General features: G+C 40.7%; 1 pseudogene; it reads left to right on the top strand.

The window, feature by feature from the left end:
• On the top strand, positions 12,913 to 13,837 carry OR4K53P (olfactory receptor family 4 subfamily K member 53, pseudogene; annotated as a pseudogene).

Here is a 21,563-nt window from a genome sequence, read left to right as displayed (position 1 = left end):
ATACATATGGCCAACAAGCACATGAGAAAATGCTCCGCATCACTTGCCATCAGGGAAATACAAATCCAAACCACAATGAGATACCACCTCACACCAGTGAGAATGGGGAAAATTAACTAGACAGGAAACAACAAATGTTGGAGAGGATGTGGAGAAAGGGGAACCCTCTTGCACTGTTGGTGGGAATGTGAACTATTATAGCCACTCTGGAAAACTGTAGAGCTTCCTTAAAGAGTTAAAAATAGAGCTACCCTATGACCCAGCAATTGCACTGCTGGGGATTTACCCTAAAGATGGAGATGCAGTGAAATGCTGGAACACCTGCACCCCGATGTTCATAGCAGCAATGTCCACAATAGCCAAACTGTGGAAGGAGCCTCAGTGTCCAACAAAAGATGAATGGATAAAGAAGTTGTGGTCTATATATACAATGCAATATTATTCAGCCATTAGAAATGACGAATACCCACCATCTGCTTCGAAGTGGATGGAACTGGAGGGTATTATGTTGTGTGAAATAAGCCAATCAGAGAAGGACAATCATCACATGGTTTCATTCATATGGGGAATATAAGAAATCGTGAAAGGGATTATAGGGGGAAGGAAAGGAACTGAGTGGGAAAAATTAGAGAGGGAGACAAACCATGAGAGACTCCTAACTCTGGGAAATGAAGAAGGGGCAGTGGAAGAGGAGGTTGGTGGGGAATGGGGTGACTGGGTGATGGGCACTGAGGAGGGTACTTGATGGGATAAGCACTCAGTGTTATACTATATGTTGGCAAATCGAACTCCAATAAAAAATATACGAAAAATTTCACAATATTTCATTTATACTTATTTGGTTGTGTTATAAGTTAAAGAGGTATAAAATTTATTCTGAGCAATCTTTTATCCACAATCTAAAGGCCCTGTTGACTTCTCTTATTATTATAATATAGATTACTTAAAAATTTTTTTCGCATTTTTGCATTTACATAAAAATTTTTTTACTGATTCCATTTAATCTCCTCTCTTATCATATAAATTATACTTAAAAAATTCTTTAGCAGTTGCCCTAGACCTACTATATATTTGTAACTAATCTAAATGCACTTTCAAGTACTACTATACTGCTTCGCATGTACTACAGGTGCCCTATAGCCATTTTCTAGTTCTTCCCTTCGCTCATTTGTGATACTGCTATCATTCATTCACATGCATGTTATAACCAACCCCAATAAATTATTATAACTATTGCTTCAAACAACAGGTTATCTTTAAATCAGTTAACAAAGAGAAACACTTTATTCCGTCATTTATTCCTTCTCCAGTGCCCCTAGTTCATTATATAAATCAAGTTTCTGATATTTCCTACGCAATTCTTCTCCCTTCCGTTCTATTCCCTTTCACTATTATTTCAGAAAGGGAGACAGAACATAAAGACTCCTAACTCTGGGAAACGAACTAGGGGTGGTGGAAGGGGAGGAGGGCGGGGGGTGGGGGTGAATGGGTGACGGCACTGAGGGGGGCACTTGACGGGATGAGCACTGAGTGTTATTCTGTATGTTGGTAAATTGAACACCAATAAAAAATAAATTTATTATTAAAAAAAAAGTTGGCCTAGGAAAACCTTTCTTAACCAGCAGGGAAAGTTAAAATTGTGCTCTAACAAGGTCCTTTCACTTGCCCTTCATTATAGAAAAGACTCTGAGTAACTTCACAATGTTTACTTTGCCCTACCCATTCATAACCATGAGAAAAAGATCCTTCTTGAATCTTTATAGTGAGAACCTGGTAGGATTCTTGGATGTAAAGATCCCAAAAGTGTGCCACCACAAAAAGTGGCCCCCAAAAGTTCTCATGCTAGTCCATACTGAAGCCTACAACAAATCGACAAAATTATCAATCAAGTGTCCCTATGACTTCATAGTTCCAGTGACTTCTTCTCCAGATAATCAGACATCATTTTGGACTCTGTATATGCATCTGTCAAAAAGGTTTCAAAGGGGCAGTTTGCATTATGACATCAGTTATTACAGGGGTTAAAAAAAAAAAAAGCTGAGATATCCTGGGTGGCTCAGCAGTTGAGCATCTGCCTTTGGTCCAGGGTGTGATCCTGGAGTCCCAGGACCGAGTCCCACATCAGGCTCCCTGCTTCTCCCTCTGCCTGTGTCTCTGCCTCCTCTCTCTCTCTCTGTCTGTCTGTCTCAAATAAATAAATAAATAAATAAATAAATAAATAAATAAAGCCATGATTTTAGGTGTCTAGCCTTTTCTTGTATAAATGCAAAGAAAAACTTACAAGTCTTTACCTGTCAGAGAGAAACCAGAAGTCTCCTATACTGTGTTTTTATTGTATTTTTCAAATATGTCTGATGACTAATTACAAGGTAATTAATTTCTACTGCTTCATGACCTTGCAGTTCTTGACAAATCTCATATTGACACCCTTCTGACTGCTATTCATCCGGGAATGTGCCCATTAAGTGTGAGCCAAAACAAAAACAAAAACAAAACAAACAAAAAAGTAAGTGTGAACCAAATAGTGGCAGAAATGGTAGAAAGGGAAGAGCAGGAAAAGTAGGAAGCTAAGGAAACCATAAGAGCACAGCTATATGAGAATCCAAAAACAAAAACAGCCAAGCAAAAAACAGCCAGGAAAGTAAATACAAGACCAAGAGCTCAGTAACAGTATGATATTGCATTACTAAGTTTTCCTCTTTTTAAGTTTCAGGCAAGGCATGCACTTCCTCAAACTCTTCTCTAAACCAGCGACCTTAGCCAGAGGGTACCTCTCAATTATCACTTAACAACTGTAAGGCTTGGGAAAGTCATTTAGCCACTTTTTGCCTGAATCTGCTATGAAAATTGATCTACATGTTACCATGATTGCACGAGCTGGTGCCTGAAAAGTGTGTTGTAGCCTGCAAGCAGTGAATAAGCATTGAATCTATGTTCTCACGTTGAGACGGTTATGGACTCTAGAACTCAGGGCACAAATGGTTCACGGAATGAAGAAATTAAATGTTTTGATCTAGACATGAAATAAATTGAATAAAACTCTGAAAGGGAGAAAATGAGACAGCAAAGAGGACACAGAGGAGCAGGGACCAGTGAAGGAATAAGAGAAAAATAAAGAAAGAAACAGATAATATTATTAATAGCCTTTCACATCAAACTTATTTAAAATCAAAATTGCAAAAAACACACAAAAAAAGATAAAATATGAGATTCTCTAAGGACGTATGGTGACACATACACTCATCATCATTGATGGTAACAGTGACAAAAGGATGCACTACAAGATTGGGAGTTGCTACCTCCCAGAGTGGATAAGACTGGGAGAGGACAGATGAAGAGGACTTTCGTATTTGCTCCAAACACATCTATTACTCAGAGTTTAAATCGTATTAAGTTAGATTGCATTCATTTATTATTTCTTTAATAAAAGTGTATTTAAAAATATCCCTTCATTATCTTTCCATCATTTAGAGAAATGTCTCTCATATGGTTTACATTAAAATTGTTAATATTCATGACCCAGCTCAGGGAAGGACGGTGAACACTGAGATCTAATAGGCCTTTGAAATCCCAGGAGTGAGGTTCAAGCAGGCCCTTCTATCATGAGCAGAGTTGCCACATACCAAAGATGAGCTGGCTGACACCTGCCCTCCTCCATAACTCATCTGACTTCTGGTGAAACTGGAACTGACAGCTTTGTCCAATTTGTGACATGGTAGATACACAGCAAAAGAGAGATAGTTACATCCTCCTGATGTGCAAAGTAATTAAACATTTTGAACTTCCTTCTCTTATCCTTTTACTTGTATTTAACAAGGCTACCTTGGATCTAGCTTTGAAATGGTGCATTATTGCATGATGCCCTCAATACCCAGCTTTCCCTCAGGGAAAGTTCCCCAAGAATGTGATAGGGAAAGCCTTTCCAAATGCTTGGCTCTACTTAAAACACAGATATGGGAAGCCTCCAGGCTCAGAGACTACTCATTATAGCATATACCTGGCACACTGGGGAGGACACAACACTCTCATACTACATATGGCACAAAATTAACTGGACTTTATCTCTTCTAAGGAAAACTCTAGAGTAAGCCTCTCAGCAAGCAAAGATCCGGTTTCAGAGGTCATCTGTGTAGGGTAAGTATATCCTAGGGAACTGATGTTTGACCCACACTTTTATGCCTTCCTCCTGTTTTAAGACTAAAATCTTTCTTTTCCCCTGAAGCATTATTTCCCATAACCAATCTATAGGGTTTAGACTTCTGAGAATGTCTGAATGGTAAATATTATGGGTTTACTCTCCCAACTAATCTCCGAGACTTTTGAATGCCTAATAGCATTTTACACACTAAAAAATGAACTAAATTTCTATAGTCTTGGATGCTCCCAGATGTCCAGACTGGAGAAAATTGATTCTCAAAAACCCTCCAACTTATCCTGATATTTTCTTATCCCTTTTGGATTTTACTTGTTTTACCTTTGATCAAAAGAGGAAAGAGAGAAATGCCTCAGTCAAAAATTAATAGGGCAAAATACTGAAAAATTTAAAAGAATGAAAGTGCAGTGATTTTATTTTTTTATATTAATACCCTTTATTTTTTTACTGTTAATAAAATAATTTTTATTGGTGTTCAATTTACCAACATACAGAATAACACCCAGTGCTCATCACGTCAAGTGTCCCCCTCAGTGCCCGTCACCCACTCATCCCCACCCCCCACCCTCCTCCCTTTCCACCACCCCCAGTTCGTTTCCTAGAGTTAGGAGTCTTTATGTTCTGTCTCCCTTTCTGATATTTCCCACACATTTCTTCTCCCTTCCCTTATATTCCCTTTCACTATTATTTATATTCCCCAAATGAATGAGACCATATAATGTTTGTCCTTCTCCAATTGACTTTCTTCACTCAGCATAATACCCTCCAGTTCCATCCACGTTGAAGCAAATGGTGGGTATTTGTCGTTTCTAATGGCTGAGGAATATTCCTTTGTATACATAAACCACATCTTCTTTATCCATTCATCTGTCGATGGACACCGAGGCTCCTTCCACAGTTTGGCTATCGTGGCCATTGCTGCTATAAACATTGGGGTGCAGGTGTCCCGGCGTTTCATTGCATCGGAATCTTTGGGGTAAATCCTCAACAGTGCAATTGCTGGGTCGTAGGGCAGGTCTATTTTTAAGTCTTTGAGGAATCTCCACACAGTTTTCCAGAGTGGCTGCACCAGTTCACATTCCCACCAACAGTGTAAGAGGGTTCCCCTTTCTCTGCATCCTCTCCAACATTTGTGGTTTCCTGCCTTGTTAATTTTCCCCATTCTCACTGGTGTGAGGTGGGATCTCATTGTGGTTTTGATTTGTATTTCCCTGATGGCAAGTGATGCAGAGCATTTTCTCATGTGCATGTTGGTCATGTCTATGTCTTCCTCTGTGAGATTTCTCTTCATGTCTTTTGCCCATTTCATGATTGGATTGTTTGTTTCTTTGCTGTTGAGTTTAAGAAGTTCTTTATAGATCTTGGAAACTAGCCCTTTATCTGATACGTCATTTGCAAATATCTTCTCCCATTCTGTAGGTTGTCTTTTAAGCTTGTTGACTGTATCCTTTGCTGTGCAAAAGCTTCTTATCTTGATGAAGTCCCAATAGTTCATTATTGCTTTTTTTTCTTTTGCCTTCGTGGATGTATCTTGCAAGAAGTTACTGTGGCCGAGTTCAAAAAGGGTGTTGCCTGTGTTCTCCTCTAGGATTTTGATGGAATCTTGTCTCACATTTAGATCTTTCATCCATTTTGAATTTATCTTTGTGTATGGTGAAAGAGAGTGGTCTAGTTTCATTCTTCTGCATGTGGATGTCCAATTTACCCAGCACCATTTATTGAAGAGACTGCCTTTCTTCCAATGGATAGTCTTTCCTCCTTTATCGAATATTAGTTGCCCATAAAGTTCAGGGTCCACTTCTGGATTCTCTATTCTGTTCCATGGATCTATGTGTCTGTATTTGTGCCAGTACCACACTGTCTTGATGACCAGCTTTGTAGTACAACCTGAAATCTGGCACTGTAATGCCCCCAGATATGGTTTTCTTTTTTAAAATTCCCCTGGCTATTCGGGGTCTTTTCTGATTCCACACAAATCTTAAAATAATTTGTTCTAACTCTCTGAAGAAAGTCCATGGTATTTTGATAGGGATTGCATTAAACATGTAAATTGCCCTGGGTAACATTGACATTTTCACAATATTAATTCTGCCAATCCATGAGCATGGAATATTTTTCCATCTCTTTGTGTCTTCCTCAATTTCTTTCAGAAGTGTTCTATAGTTTTTAGGGTATAGATCCTTTACCTCTTTGGTTAGGTTTATTCCTAGGTATCTTATGCTTTTGGGTGCAATTGTAAATGGGATTGACTCCTTAATTTCTCTTTCTTCAGTCTCATTGTTAGTGTATAGAAATGCCACTGATTTCTGGGCATTGATTTTGTATCCTGCCACACTACCAAATTGCTGTATGAGTTCTAGCAATCTTGGTGTGGAGGCTTTTGGGTTTTCTATGTAGAGTATCATGTCATTGGCAAAGAGGGAGAGTTTGACTTCTTCTTTGCCAATTTGAATGCCCTTAATGCCTTTTTGTTGTCTGATTGCTGAGGCTAGGACTTCCAGTACTATGTTGAATAGCAGTGGTGAGAGTGGACATCCCTGTCTTGTTCCTGATTTTAGGGGAAAGGCTCCCAGTGCTTCCCCATTGAGAATGATATTTGCTGTGGGCTTTTCGTAGATGGCTTTTAAGATGTCGAGGAATGTTCCCTCTAACCCTATACTCTGAAGAGTTTTGATCAGGAATGGATGCTGTATTTTGTCAAATGCTTTCTCTGCATCTAATGAGAGGACCATATGGTTCTTGGTTTTTCTCTTGCTGATATGATGAATCACATTGCTTGTTTTATGAGTGTTGAACCAGCCTTGTGTCCCGGGAATAAATCCTACTTGGTCATGGTGAATAATTTTCTTAATGTGCTGTTGGATCCTATTGGCTAGTATCTTGTTGAGAATTTTTGCATCCATGTTCATCAGGGATATTGGTCTGTAATTCTCCTTTTTGGTGGGGTCTTTGTCTGGTTTTGGAATTAAGGTGATGCTGGCCTCATAGAACGAATTTGGAAGTACTCCATCTCTTTCTATCTTTCCAAACAGCTTTAGGAGAATAGGTATGGTTTCTTCTTTAAACGTTTGATAAAATTCCCCTGGGAAGCCATCTGGCCCTGGACTTTTGTTTCTTGGGAGGTTTTTGATGACTGCTTCAATTTCCTCCCTGGTTATTCGCCTGTTCAGGTTTTCTATTGCTTCCTGTTCCAGTTTTGGTAGTTTGTGGCTTTCCAGGAATGTGTCCATTTCTTCTAGATTGCCTAATTTATTGGCGTATAGCTGTTCATAATATGTTTTTAAAATCATTTGTATTTCCTTGGTGTCGGTAGTGATCTCTCCTTTCTCATTCATGATTTTATTAATTTGAGTCTCTTCTCTCTTCTTGTTAATAAGGCTGGCTAATGGTTTATCTATCTTATTAATTCCTTCAAAGAACCAACTCCTGGTTCTGTTGATCTGTTCCACAGTTCTTCTGGTCTCGATTTCGTTGAGTTCTGCTCGAATCTTAATTAATTCTCTTCTTCTGCTGGGCGTGGGGTCCACCTGCTGTCTTTTCTCTAGCTCCTTTATGTGTAAGGTTAGCTTTTGAGTTCTTTCCAGTTTTTGAATGGATGCTTGTATTGTGATGTATTTCCCCCTTATGACTGCTTTTGCTGCGTCTGAAAGATTTTGAACGGTTGTATCTTCATTCTCATTAGTTTCCATGAATCTTTTTAATTCTTCCTTAATTTTCTGATTGACCCTTTCATCTTTTAGCAGGATGGTCCTTAACCTCCACATGTTTGAGGTCCTTCCAAACGTCTTGTTGTGATTTTAGTTCTAATTTCAAGGCATTATGGTCTGAGAAAATGCAGGGGAGGATCCCAATCTTTTGGTATCAGTTCAGACCCGATTTGTGACCCAGTATCTGGTCTATTCTGGAGAAAGTTCCATGTGCACTTGAGAAGAATGTGTATTCAGTTGAGTTTGGATGTAAAGTTCTCTAGATATCTGTGAAATCCATCTGGTCCAGTGTATCATTTAAAGCTCTCGTTTCTTTGGAGATGTTGTGCTTAGAAGACCTATCGAGGGTAGAAAGAGCTAGATTGAAGTCACCAAGTATAAGTGTATTATTATCTAAGTATTTCTTCACTTTGGTTATTAATTGGTTATTTGGCAGCTCTCACATTCGGGGCATATATATTGAGGATTGTTAAGTCCTCTTGTTGGATAGATTCTTTAAGTATGATATAGTGTCCCTCTTCATCTCTCACTACAGTCTTCGGGGTAAATTTTAGTTTATCTGATATAAGGATGGCTACCCCTGCTTTCTTTTGACTACCATTTGAATGGTAAATGGTTCTGCAACCTTTTATTTTCAGGCTGTAGGTGTCCTTCTGTCTAAAATGAGTCTCTTGTAGACAGCAAATAGATGGGTCCTGCTTTTTTATCCAGTCTGAATCCCTGCGCCTTTTGATGGGGTCATTAAGCCCGTTCACGTTCAGAGTTACTATTGACAGATATGAGTTTAGCGTCATCATGATATCTATTCAGTCCTTGTTTTTGTGGATTGTTGCAGTGAACTCCTTCTTAAAGGGGAATTTTAAGAGTCCCCCTTAATATTTCTTGCAGAGCTGGTTTGGAGGTCACATATTCTTTCAGTTCTTGCCTATCTTGGAAGCTCTTTATCTCTCCTTCCATTTTGAATGAGAGCCTTGCTGGATAAAGTATTCTTGGTTGCATGTTCTTATCACTTAGGACCCTGAATATACCTTCCAGCCCTTTCTGGCCTGCCAGGTCTCTGTGGAGAGGTCTGCTATTACCCTAATATTCCTCCCCATAAAAGTCAGGGATTTCTTGTCTCTTGCTGCTTTAAGGATCTTCTCTTTGCCTTTGGAATTTGCAAGCTTCACTATTAAATGTCGAGGTGTTGAACGGTTTTTATTGATTTTAGGGAGGGATCTCTCTATTTCCTGGATCTGAATGCCTGTTTCCCTTCCCAGATTAGGAAAGTTTTCAGCTATGATTTGTTCAAATACATACTCTGGCCCTCTGTCTCTTTCAGCACCCTCGGGAACCCCAATTAAACATAGGTTTTTCTTCCTCACGCCGTCGTTTATTTCCCTTAATCTGTCTTCATGGTCCTTTGTCTGTCTCTTTTTTCCTCAGTTTCCCTCTTTGCCATCAACTTGTCTTCTATGTCACTCATCCGTTCTTCCACCTTCATTAACCCTGGTCGTTAGGACTTCTAGTTTGGATTGCATCTCATTCAATTGATTTTTAATTTCTGCCTGATTGGATCTAAATTCTGCAGTCATGAAGTCTCTTGAGTCCTTTATGCTTTTTTCTAGAGCCACCAGTAGCTGTATAATAGTGCTTCTGAATTGGCTTTCTGATATTGAATTGTAATCCAGATTTTGTAACTCTGTGGGAGAGAGGACTGTTTCTGATTCTTTCTTTTGAGGTGAGGTTTTCCTTCTAGTCATTTTGCTCACTGCAGAGTGGCCAAAAACAAGTTGTATTAGGAAAAGGAGAAAAAGAGAGAGAGAGAAGGAAAGAAAAGAGAAAAAGAAAAAAGAAGAAAGAAAGGAAAAAAGAGAAGAAAAAGAGAAAGAAAAAGAAAGAAAGGTGAAAAAAAGGGTGGGGGAAGCAATCAGAAATAAAAAAAACACGGGGGAGTATCTTCTGATTCTGTATACTATAAGTCCCTTGTCTTCCCCTGGAACTGGTCCGTCTAGCTGGTCTTCTGGGGGAGGGGCCTGTTGTGCTGATTTTCAGGTGTTAGCACTTGGGGTTGCTGCTCTGCCCCTGCCTGGTGCAGGGCTCAGGTGGGGTTGTTCACCCCGTGAGGCCCCAGGAGGAACAACCGCAGTGGCGGGGCCAACTCTGCAGCCCTGGAGTCAGCCCCCGCAGTCACCACGGAGCTCTCGGTCTGCAGGGCCTGGAGCCTCCGGGGCGGGGCCGCTGATCTGCTCAGCTCGGGGCAGGAGCGTCCTCGCTGTCCTGGGCCCTCCCGGCCTCTGTCTGTCCCGGGGGGGAGGCCGGATCCTGGGCTGTGTCCCGGCGCCCTGTGCTCCGGGGCCTGCGCTGGTGGATTCGCGCTCCCGCCCCGCAGCCCCCTCCGCAGAGCCTCTTCCTCTGCCCGAGCCCCCCGAGCTGCTCCCGCCCCGCAGCCCCCTCCGCGGAGCCTCCCCCGAGCCCCCCGAGCTGCTCCGGGTCCCGCCGTGCGCGCTGCAGCCCTTAGGGAGCTCGGCGCATCTCCCGGGGCGCAGGTGTCTGTTAGTGTCCCCGGGAGCCCGAGGGCATCCCCGCCCTCCTGGGTCCTGCTCCACCTCCCCGCGAGCCCCTTTCCCCCGGGAAGGTTGGTGCAGCTCCTGTGTCTCCGGGACGGGGCTCTCCTGTCCTGGGGACACTCGCCCCGGCCTCAGCCTGGCTCCTCGCGGGCCCCTCCCCCTTGGAGGCCTTTGTTTCTTTATTTCTTTTTCCCCGTCTTCCTACCTTGATAGAAGCGCGAACTCTTCTCACTGTAGCATTCCAGCTGTTTTCTCTTTAAATCTCAGGCCGAATTCGTAGATTTTCAGGACGAGTTGAAGGTTATCTAGGTAATTTGGTGGGGACAGGTGATTTGGGGACCCTACTCTTCCGCCGTCTTGCCCCTCCTCCAAGTGCAGTGATTGTAATGGGAACCTGTATATCTCATTCTTGTCCTAATTAGCCGTTTGCATTAATTCATATCTCTGTCATCTCATAGAACAAGATGATTTACTTCAGAAATGTTATTTATTTTCTTAGTCATCAAAACCAAGTTTTTTACCACAAGCTATCTTCTAGTAGAGAAATTTTGGAAGCTTTGGAGTCAGACAGACTTCAGTTTAAAATATAGTTTTATTATTTGTTACTTTATAACTTGGAAAGTAGGTGATTTCTGTATTTATATAGTTTGTGAGGTTTATGTTAACTATTCTTACCAAACAAAATACATAATATAAAATAATCGGAATCAGTAGTGAAAAAATAGTCACAGGATATCACATCTACATGTTGCTTTTGTTAAAAAAACAAAACAAAAAAGTCTTGCTTTGACTTTCAGGGCCAAAAAAAACAAAAAAAAACAAACAAAAAAAAACTTAGAAGGAGAAAGAGCAAAACCCAAAAGGAAAAATATATGAAAAAAAGTAGATATGCAATTCAAATGAAAGGCAATTAATTCTTAAAAATGGGAAACCTGGTCAATCTCAGAATAAGAAATTAAGATTACCTTTAGGAGGCCCCTGGGTGGCTCAGCCAGCTAAGGATCAGAATCTTAGATTCAGCTCAGGTCCTGAACCCAGGGCCCTGAGATCTAGACTGGCATCTGGCTCAGTGCTCAGAGGAAAGTGGGCCCGGGATCTCTCTACTACTCGCTCTGCTGCTACCCCCATGGATCACAGGTGCATGCACTCTCTCTCAAATAAAAAAAAATAAATCATTAAAAAAACTCCATACAAGGGTATTTCTCACCACTGTATACAATAACATCGCATTGGAGACACTGGAATAAAACACATAATCTATGCATTACTGGTGTAGGTTCAAAATGCTTTAAACTCTATGAAACAAATACAAACAGACAAAAAGCAAAAACAGATAAATGCTTGTAAGGTGCTTAACGTAACGGTGCATAATTAGAGCTACTTAGGTAACTTTATAATAAGCTTTACTGGAAAAAATTAGGATACCAGAAAGATAGTGAAATGACGAGAAACGAAAGAAAGAATGGTAAAAGAAAAGGAATGAAGAAGAAAAGGATTTGGCTTCCTGGCTTCTATTAAATAGTAAATACATGTATTTCTACAGAGGTCAATTTAAAGGGTATAAGTAAGAGTTTATATATAAATGAACTTAGAATTTATATTTTCTCCCATAAAGAAGCAGTCAGAAGTAAAAATAGCTTTCGTATGTCATCATTTAGTCCAATCTCAAGAAGAAATCCCTGTTACCAATGAGAACCAAGGACCAGCCTATGCATGTTAGTAAATGATGGTACTCAGGCCATGGAACACATGAGTTTTTGGAAATATCAATTCATGGGGAGATTACAAATGGAGGGAAATATTGGATATTAGAAATGGATAGTCAGCGTCTGGGGTCTTTTTTGAAACACAAATATCTCTTTTCAAGTCATCTGATGACTCAGAGATTGTGAAGGAATTTGGCTCAGTTCAGTGGGCTAACACATATCCACTTCACAATAGATTTGCTTCTGAGACTCATATATGCATGAGAAACGTAGCATTCCATTATTGTCCTGGAGCCTGGGAAAGAGCTTCTGAATGTATTTCAAAGCTATGTATTCTCTCTCCAGAAGAGGCAGATTCAAGCCTCGGAGAAGTTATCTATGGACTACGTCACTGAGGGGGGCACTTGAGGGGATGAGCACTGGGTGTTATTCTACATGTTGGCAAATTGAACACCAATAAAAAATAAATTTATATTAAAAAAAAGAATTTGTCACATTGACATTTTCTGTCAGAATATTCATTTTTTTCATTCCCATAACTAGACCTCTTATAGGTAAGGTTTTGGACCTACCCTTCTATAATTAGTTCGCCACCTTGGTCATAGGACTAGCCTACCTGTAAATTAAGGAACATTTCTTTTCAATCTTCAGCTTCATACAATGCTAAGATTTGAATTTTGCACAACAGTCATACTTATCTATTCCCAAACATCTGAGCATTCATGAGGTTCTTCTTTCCATTATAGAAGTTCTTAGTTCATGTCTTTCTTTGGTCTGCATTAGAACACAATTACTAAATGGATGATGCAAATCAGTCTGTGGTGTCCGAGTTCATTTTTCATGGACTTTGTGATTCAAGGGAGCTCCAGACCTTCCTCCTACTGACCTCCTCTATGCTCTATCTGATGACTGTGGTGGGCAACCTCATCGTAGTGATCTTATTCATCACGGACCCTCATCTCCATTTCCAAATGTACTTCTTAGCCAATCTCTCATTTGTGGACTTCTGCCTTACCTCAGTAACTACCCCCAAACTGACCACAGACTTCCTAAAGCGTCATAAAACCATCTATTTTGGTAGATGCACGAGCCAGATCCTCTGTGTGCATTTATTTGCAGGAATTGAGATGGTGCTTCTTGTGACAGTGGCCCATGATTGTTACATGGCCATCTGCAAGCCACTCCGTTACTCCAGCATCATGGACAGACAAAAGTACATCTGGCTAGTTTTGATATCATGCATCATTGGTTTTGTGCATGCCATGAGCCGACTGGCTATGATTTTAGATCTGCCCTTCTGTGGACCCAGAAGAGTGGGTCACAGTTTTTTCTGTGACATTCCTTTGGTGAGCAAACTGGCCTGCACGGACACACATACTCTGAAAATGTTGATAAATTCTGACAGTGGGGTCTTGGCAACAACTTGCTTCCTTCTCTTACTGGCCTCCTACATCTACATCCTAGTAACAGTCTGTCTTCACTCTGAGGATGGAACATCCAAGGTACTCTACATGCACCTCCCACATTACAGTGATGCTTCTCTTCTTTGTACCCTGCATGTTCATCTATCTGTGGCTACTTAGCATCACTTGGGTGGACAAGTTGCTTGCTGTGTTTTACACAGTAATCACATCTCTCCTGAATCCAGCCACTTATACTCTGAGAAATAAAGAGATTAGGAATGCCATCAAGAGACTGATAAGTAGGTTTACAAATCCATAGAACAATTTTTAGTTTTCTCATGTATTCAGCAAATGCACTGTCTACATCCCAATTTGGCCACATTTTGACCTGTAAACTAAACTGGAAACATGACCCTTCATATCTGTAAGCATGGAGTATTCCCAGATGTATGGTTTGTATTTATTCCATGACAAAGATATGTTCAAAAATCCAACACTAGGGATGTCTGGCTGGCTCAGTCAGTTAAGCATCTGACTCTTGATTTCAGCTTAGGTCTCAATCTCAGAGTCCTAGGATCCAGTATTCCATGCTCAGCATGAAGTCTGCTTGAGGATTTTCTCTCCCTCCACCTCTCTCTGCTCAATTTCTCTCTCTCTCTCTCTAATGAATAAATCAAATTTTAAATAACCCCAATACTTAAATTCTTACCACTTGGAGTAGATAATAACTGATAATAATAATTTGCATAAATATGCCTTTGTATTTACTAAAAAATTACCAGATGATAACAACGATAAAACTAATGGTTGTATCATTACTTAATACCACTAATGCCCCCAACACCATGCTAAGCATTTTATGTAGCTTATGTATTACTACAAAACCACTTTGAGTTAATTATACATTATTCTCATTTCTAAAAATACATGATTTACTCACCCTGACCATTGCTTAGCTAGACAGGATACTAAAGATATCTGAGTGGTCGACATCTACTTAGGAAGAAAATGAATTGAACTGAAATCGTTTTGCCCTTGTACTCCACAGCATTACCCCTATAGGTCAAGTTTTCAAGTCTTCATTGTTGATTTAAAGGTAGAGTTTCTCTTGACCCTTTTTGTTAAGTAACCAGGAAGAATCATTCATAATAACTTGAAAACTTATTGCCTTATATTAATAAGTGATTTTATGATTATAATTTTACCTTATGTTAAAGAAATAAGAAAACACAACTGGGAGGATGAGAAAGGATAATGTGTTGCTTCAAAGCACAAGAAACTTAGAGTGATGAGAAGAAAGTCACAAAGAAACCATCATGAAAACAACACAATATACAAAAATCTGAGTACTTCCTAGAAATTAATAAAACAGGTACCCCAAAAGGAGCAAAAGCTTTGAGCGGGTATTTATTTCTCAAAAGAAATACCATGGGAGAGGCGGGGCAAGATGGTGGAAGAGTAGGGTCCCCAAGTTACTTGTCCCCACCAACTTACCTAGATAACTTTCAAATCATCCTGAAAACCTACGAATTCGGCCTGAGATTTAAAGAGAGAACAACTAGAATGCTACAGTGAGAGGAGTTCGCGCTTCTATCAAGGTAGGAAGATGGAAAAAAAATAAAGAAATAAGAAAGTATCCAAGGGGGAGGGGCCCCGGGAGGAGCGGGGCTAAGGCTAGGCTGCGGGAGCACCCGGGACAGGAAAGCAAGGTCCGCAGAAGCAGGAACTCTACCAATCTTTCCAGACGGAAAGGCGCTCTCAGGGAACTCGGGCAAGATCCCAGGAGGGGCAGGGATGCCCTCAGGCTCCCAAGGGCACTAACAGAGGAACTTGGCCTAGGGGAGAGCACACCGCACACCGCACACCGCGGACTGAGTTCCCTAAAGGGCTAGAGCGCTTGCCCGGGGGGGCCACGAGAGCAGCTCAGGCAGCGGCTCAGGCAGCAGTCCACACCGAGGGGGCTGCACGGCCCCTGGAGCAGCTCAGGGGGCGACTCAGGCTGCGGCTCGACGCGGTGGGGCTGTGGGGCCCCAGAGCGCGATCCCAACAGCCCAGGCCCCGGAGCCCAAGGCATGGGGGGATCACAGCCCAAGATCTGGCGCTCCCCCAGGGACAGGCAGAGGCCAGGAGGACAGAGGGGAGCAAGGACGCTTCTGCTGCCGGGTGGCCCCGAGCTGTGCAGATCAGCGTCCCCCGCCCCCTGGAGCATCCAGGCCCCTGCACACTGGGAGCTGCGGTAGTTACTGTGGGAGCTGACTCCAGGGCTGAAGAGCTGGCCCCACCACTGTTGTTCTTCCTCCTGATGTCACCTTGTACCTGGGACTGAGCAGGGTCTCTGGGAGCAGGGGCCTAACAAGATAAACAGCTCCCACTGAGCCGTGCACCTGGCAGGGGGCTGGGCAGCTCCCCAAGGTGCACACACCTGATAATCAGCACAGCAGGCCCCTCACCCAGAAAACCAGCTGGAAGGACAATGGAAATGCAAGTTATTTACCAACTTTTCCAATGCTGGAAAGTTCCAGGGGAAGTCGAGGGATTTACAGTATACAGAATCAGAGGATACTCCCCCTTGTTTTTTTGTTTTCTATTTGTTTCCCCAACCTTTTTAAATTCTCTCTTTTTCTCCTTTTTCCAGTACGACTTGTTTTTGGCTACTCTGCACTGAGCAAAATGACTAGAAGGAAAAACTCACCACACCACAAAAGAAAGAATCAGAAACAGGCCTCTCTCCCACAGAGTTACAAAATTTGGATTACAATTCAATGTCAGAAAGCCAATTCAGAAGCACAATTATAAAGCTACTGGTGGCTCTGGAAAAAAGCATAAAGGATTCAAGAGACTTCATGACTGCAGAATTTAGATCTAATCAGGCCAAAATAAAAAATCAATTAAATGAGATGCAATCCAAACTGGAGGTCCTAACGACAAGGGTTAACGAGGTAGAAGAACGAGTGAGTGACATAGAAGACAAGTTGATGGCAAGGAAGGAAGCTGAGGAAAAAGAGAAAAACAATTAAAGATCATGAGAAAAGGTTAAGGGAAATAAATAACAGCCTCAGAAGGAAAAATCTATGTTTAATTGGGGTTCCAGAAAAGGCCAAAAGAGACAGAGGACCAGAAAGTGTATTTGAACAAATCATAGCTGAGAACTTCCCTAACTTGGGAAGGAAAACAGGCATTCAGATCCAGGAGATAGAGAGATCCCCCACTAAAATCAATAAAAACCATTCACACCCCGACATTTAATAGTGAAACTTGCAAATTCCAGATATAAAGAGAAGATCCTTAGAGCAGCAAGAGACAAGAGATCTGTAACCTTTATGGGGAGAAGTATTAGGTTAACAGCAGACCTCTCCACAGAGATTTGGCAGGCCAGAAAGGGCTGGCAGGATATATTCAGGGTCCTAAATGAAAAGAACCTGCAGCCAAGAATACTTTATCCAGCAAGGCTCTCATTCAGAATAGAAGGAGAGTTAAAGAGCTTCCAAGATAGGCAGAAACTGAAAGAATATATGACCACCAAACCAGCTCTGCAAGAAATGTTAAGGGGGACTCTGTAAAAGAAAGAGGAAGTCCAAGGAAACAATCCACAAAAACAGGATTCTGAATAGAGACTGAATAGGTATCATGATGACACTAAATTCATATCTTTCAATAGTAACTCTGAACGTGAATGGGCTTAATGACCCCATCAAAAGGCTCAGGGTTTCATACTGGATAAAAAAGCAAGACCCATCTATTTGCTGTCTACAAGAGACTCATTTTATGTGGGAAATATCAGAAAGGGAGACAGAACATAAAGACTCCAAACTCTGGGAAATGAACTAGGGGTGGTGGAAGTGAGGGGGGGCGGGGTGTGGGGGAGAATGGGTGATGGGCACTGAGGGGGGCACTTGACGGGATGAGCACTGGGTGTTATTCTGTATGTTGGCAAATTGAACACCATAAAAAATAAATTTATTATTAAAAAAATAATAATAAAAGACCTAAGGACACCTACAGCCTGAAAATGAAAGGTTGGAGAACCATTAACCATTCAAATGGTCCTCAAAACAAAGCAGGAGTAGCCATCCTCATATCAGATAAATTAATATTTATCCCAAGGACTGTAGTAAGAGATGAAGAGAGACACTATATCATACATAAAGGATCCATCCAACAGGAGGACCTCACAATCATGAATATTTATGCCCCGAATGTGGGAGCTGCCAAGTATATCAATCAATTAATAACCAAAGTAAAGACACACTTAGATAATAATACACTTATACTTGCTGACTAGAACACAGCGCTTTCTACAATCGACAGATCTTCTAAGCACAACATCTCCAAAGAAACAAGAGCTTTAAATGATACACTGGACCAGATGGATTTCACAGATATTTACAGAACTTTACGTGGAAATGCAACTGAATACACATTTTTCTCAAGTGCATATGGAACTTTCTCCAGAATAGACCACCTACTGGGTCACAAATCAGGTCTTAACCAATTCCAAATATTGGGATTGTCCCCTGCATATTTTCAGACCATAATTCTTTGAAACTAGAACTAAACCACAAGAAGATATTTGGAAGGGTTTCAAACACATGGAGATTAAGGACCATTCTGCTAAAAGATGAAAGGGTCAACCAGAAAATTAGAGAAGAATTAAAAAGATTCATGGATACTAATGAAGATACAACAGTTAAAAATCTTTGGGATACAGCAAAAGCAGTCCTAAGAGGGAAATACATCGCAATACAATCATCCATCCAAAAACTGGAAAAAACTCAAATACACAAACTAACCTTGCACCTAAAGCAGCTGGAGAAAAACAGCAAATAGATCCTACACCCAGAAAAAGAAGAAAATTAATAAAGATTTGAGCAGAACCCAATGAAATAGAGACCAGAAGAACTGTGGAACATTCAACAAACCAGGAGTTGGTCCTTTGAAAGAATCATTAAGATGGATAAACCATTAGCCAGCCTTACAAACAGAGAGAGAAAAGACTCAAATTAATAAAATCATGAATGAGAAAGGAGAGATCACCACCAATACCAAGGAAATACAAACTATTTTAAAAACTTATTATAAGCAGCTATACGCCAATAAATTAGGCAATCTAGAAGAAATGGACGCATTTCTGGAAAACCACAAACTACCAAAACTGCAACAGAAGAAATAGAAAACCTGAACAGGCTGATAACCAGGGGGGAAATTGAAGCAGTCATCAAAAACCTCCCAAGACACAAAAGTCCAGGGCCAAATGGCTTCCCTGGGGAATTCTATCAAACGTTTAAAGAAGAAACCATACCTATTCTATTAAAGCTGTTTGGAAAAATAGAAAAAGATGGAGTACTTCTAAACTCGTTCCACAAGGCCAGCATCACCTTAATTCCAACACCAGACAAAGACCCCACAAAAAGGAGAATTATAGACCAGTATCCCTGATGAACACAGATGAAAAAATTCTCAACAAGATACTAGCCAATAGGATCCAACGATACATTAAGAAGATTATTCACCATGACCAAGTGGGATTTATCCCTGGGATGCAAGGCTGGTTCAACACTCATAAAACAATCAATGTGATTCATCATATCAGCAAGAGAGAAAACAAGAACCATATGATCCTTTCAAGAGATGCAGAGAAAGCATTTGACGAAATACAGCATCCATTTCTGATCAAAACTATTCAGAATATAGGGATAGAGGGAACATTCCTCAACCTCTTAAAAGCCATCTACTAAAAAGCCCACAGCAAATATCATTCTCAATGGGGAGACACTGGGAGCCTTTCCCCTAAGATCAGGAACACGACAGGGATGTCCACTCTCACCACTGCTATTCAACATAGTATGAGAATCCTAGCCACAGCAGACAACAAAAGGAAATAAAAGGCATTCAAATTGGCAAAGAAGTCAAACTCTCCATCTTCACAGATGACACGATACTGTACATAGAAAACCCAAAAGACTCCACCTCAAGATTGCTATAACTCATACAGCAATTTGGCAGCGTGGCAGGATACAAAATCAATGCGCAGAAATCAGTGGCATTTCTGTACACTCACAATGAAAGTGAAGAAAGAGAAATTAAGGAGTCAATCCCATTTACAATTTTACCCCAAAGTGTAAGATACCTAGGAATAAACCTAACCAAAGAAGTAAAGGATCTATACTCTGAAAACTACAGAACACTTCTGAAAGAAATTGAGGAAGACACAAAGAGATGGAAAAATGTTCCATGCTCAAGGATTGGAAGAATTAATATTGTGAAAATATCCATGCTACCCAGGGCAGTTTACACATTTAATGCAATCCCTAATCAAAATACCATGGACTTTCTTCAGAGACTTGGAACAAATTATCTTAAGATTTGTGTGGAATCAGAAAAGACCCTGAATAGCCTGGGGAATATTAAAAAAGAAAACCATAGCTGGGGGCATCATAATGCCAGATTTCAGGTTGTACTACAAAGCTGTGGTCATTAAGATATGTGGTACTGGCATAAAAACAGGTACATAGATCAATGGAACAAAATAGAGAACCCAGAAATGGGCTTTCTTTTTATGGTTAACTAATATTCGACAAGGAGGAAAGACTATCCACTGGAAAAAACACAGTCTCTACATTAAATGGTGCTGGGAAAATTGGACATCCACATGCAGAAGAATGAAACTAGACCATTCTCTTACACCATACACAAAGATAAACTCAAAATGGATGAAAGATCTAAATTTGAGACAAGAATCCATCAAAATCCTAGAGGAGAAAACAGGCAACATGCTTTTTGAACTTAGCCACAGCAACTTCTTGCAAGATACATCCATGAAGGCAAGAGAAACAAAAGCAAAAATGAACTATTGGGACTTCATCAAGATAAAAAGATTTGCATAGCAAAAGAAAGAGTCAACAAAACTAAAAGACAATGTACAGAATGAGAGAAGATATCTCCAAATGACCTATCAGATAAAGGGCCAGTATCCAAGATCTATAAAGAACTTATTAAACTCAACAGCAAAGAAACAAACAATCCAGTCATGAAATGGGCAAAATACATGAACAGAAGGTCTCACAGAGGAAGACATAGACATGGCCAACAAGCACATGAGAAAATGCTCCACATCACTTGCCATCAGGGAAATACAAATCAAAACCACAATGAGATACCACCTCACACCAGTGAGAATGGGGAAAATTAACAAGACAGGAATCAACAAATGTTGGAGAGGATGTAGGCAAAGGGGAAACCTCTTGCACTGTTGGTGGTAATGTGAACTGGTGCAGTCACTCTGGAAAATGTGTGGAGGTTCCTCTAAGAGTTAAAAATAGATCTGCCCTATGACCCAGCAATTGCACTGCGAAGATGCAGATGCCTTGAAATGCTGGGACACCTGCACCTCAATGTTTATAGCAGCAATATCCACAATAGCCAAACTGTGGAAGGAGCCTCGGTGTCCATCGAAAGATGAATGGACAGAGAAGATGTGGTTTATGTATACAATGGAATATTACTCAGCCATTAGAAACGACAAATACCCACCATTTGCTTCGACATGGATGGAGGGTATTATGCTGAGTGAAATAAGTCAATCAGAAAAGGGAAAACATTATATGGTCTCATTCATTTGGGGAATATAAAAACTAGTGAAAGGGAAGAAAGAGAAAGGAGAGAAAATGAGTGAAAATATCAGTAATGTTGATAGAACATAAGAGACACCTAACTCTGGGAAATGAACAAGGGGTAGTGGAAGGGAAGGTGGGTGGGGTGTTGGGGTAACTGGGTGATGGGCAATGAGGGGGGCACTTGGCGGGATGAGGACTGGGTGTTATGCTATATGTTGGCAAATTGAACTCCATTAAAAATAATTTAAAAAATAAAAATAATTAAAAAAAATAAAAAAAAGAAATACTATGGGACACTAGATACTCAACCTCAACCTAATTAGTAATGGAGAAACTGCAACCGAAGATCATAATGAAATACCACCTTACATCTGTAAACGGGCAAGAGAATCAAATCTGACAGTAACGTTTATTGTTGAGAACATGTACTGA

This window comes from Canis lupus, chromosome 30 (assembly GCF_011100685.1).
Source record: "Canis lupus familiaris isolate Mischka breed German Shepherd chromosome 30, alternate assembly UU_Cfam_GSD_1.0, whole genome shotgun sequence".
NCBI classification, from domain to species: domain Eukaryota; kingdom Metazoa; phylum Chordata; class Mammalia; order Carnivora; family Canidae; genus Canis; species Canis lupus.
Note: the sequence above shows the minus strand (reverse complement) of the source record. Positions and strands in the feature narration are given on the sequence as shown.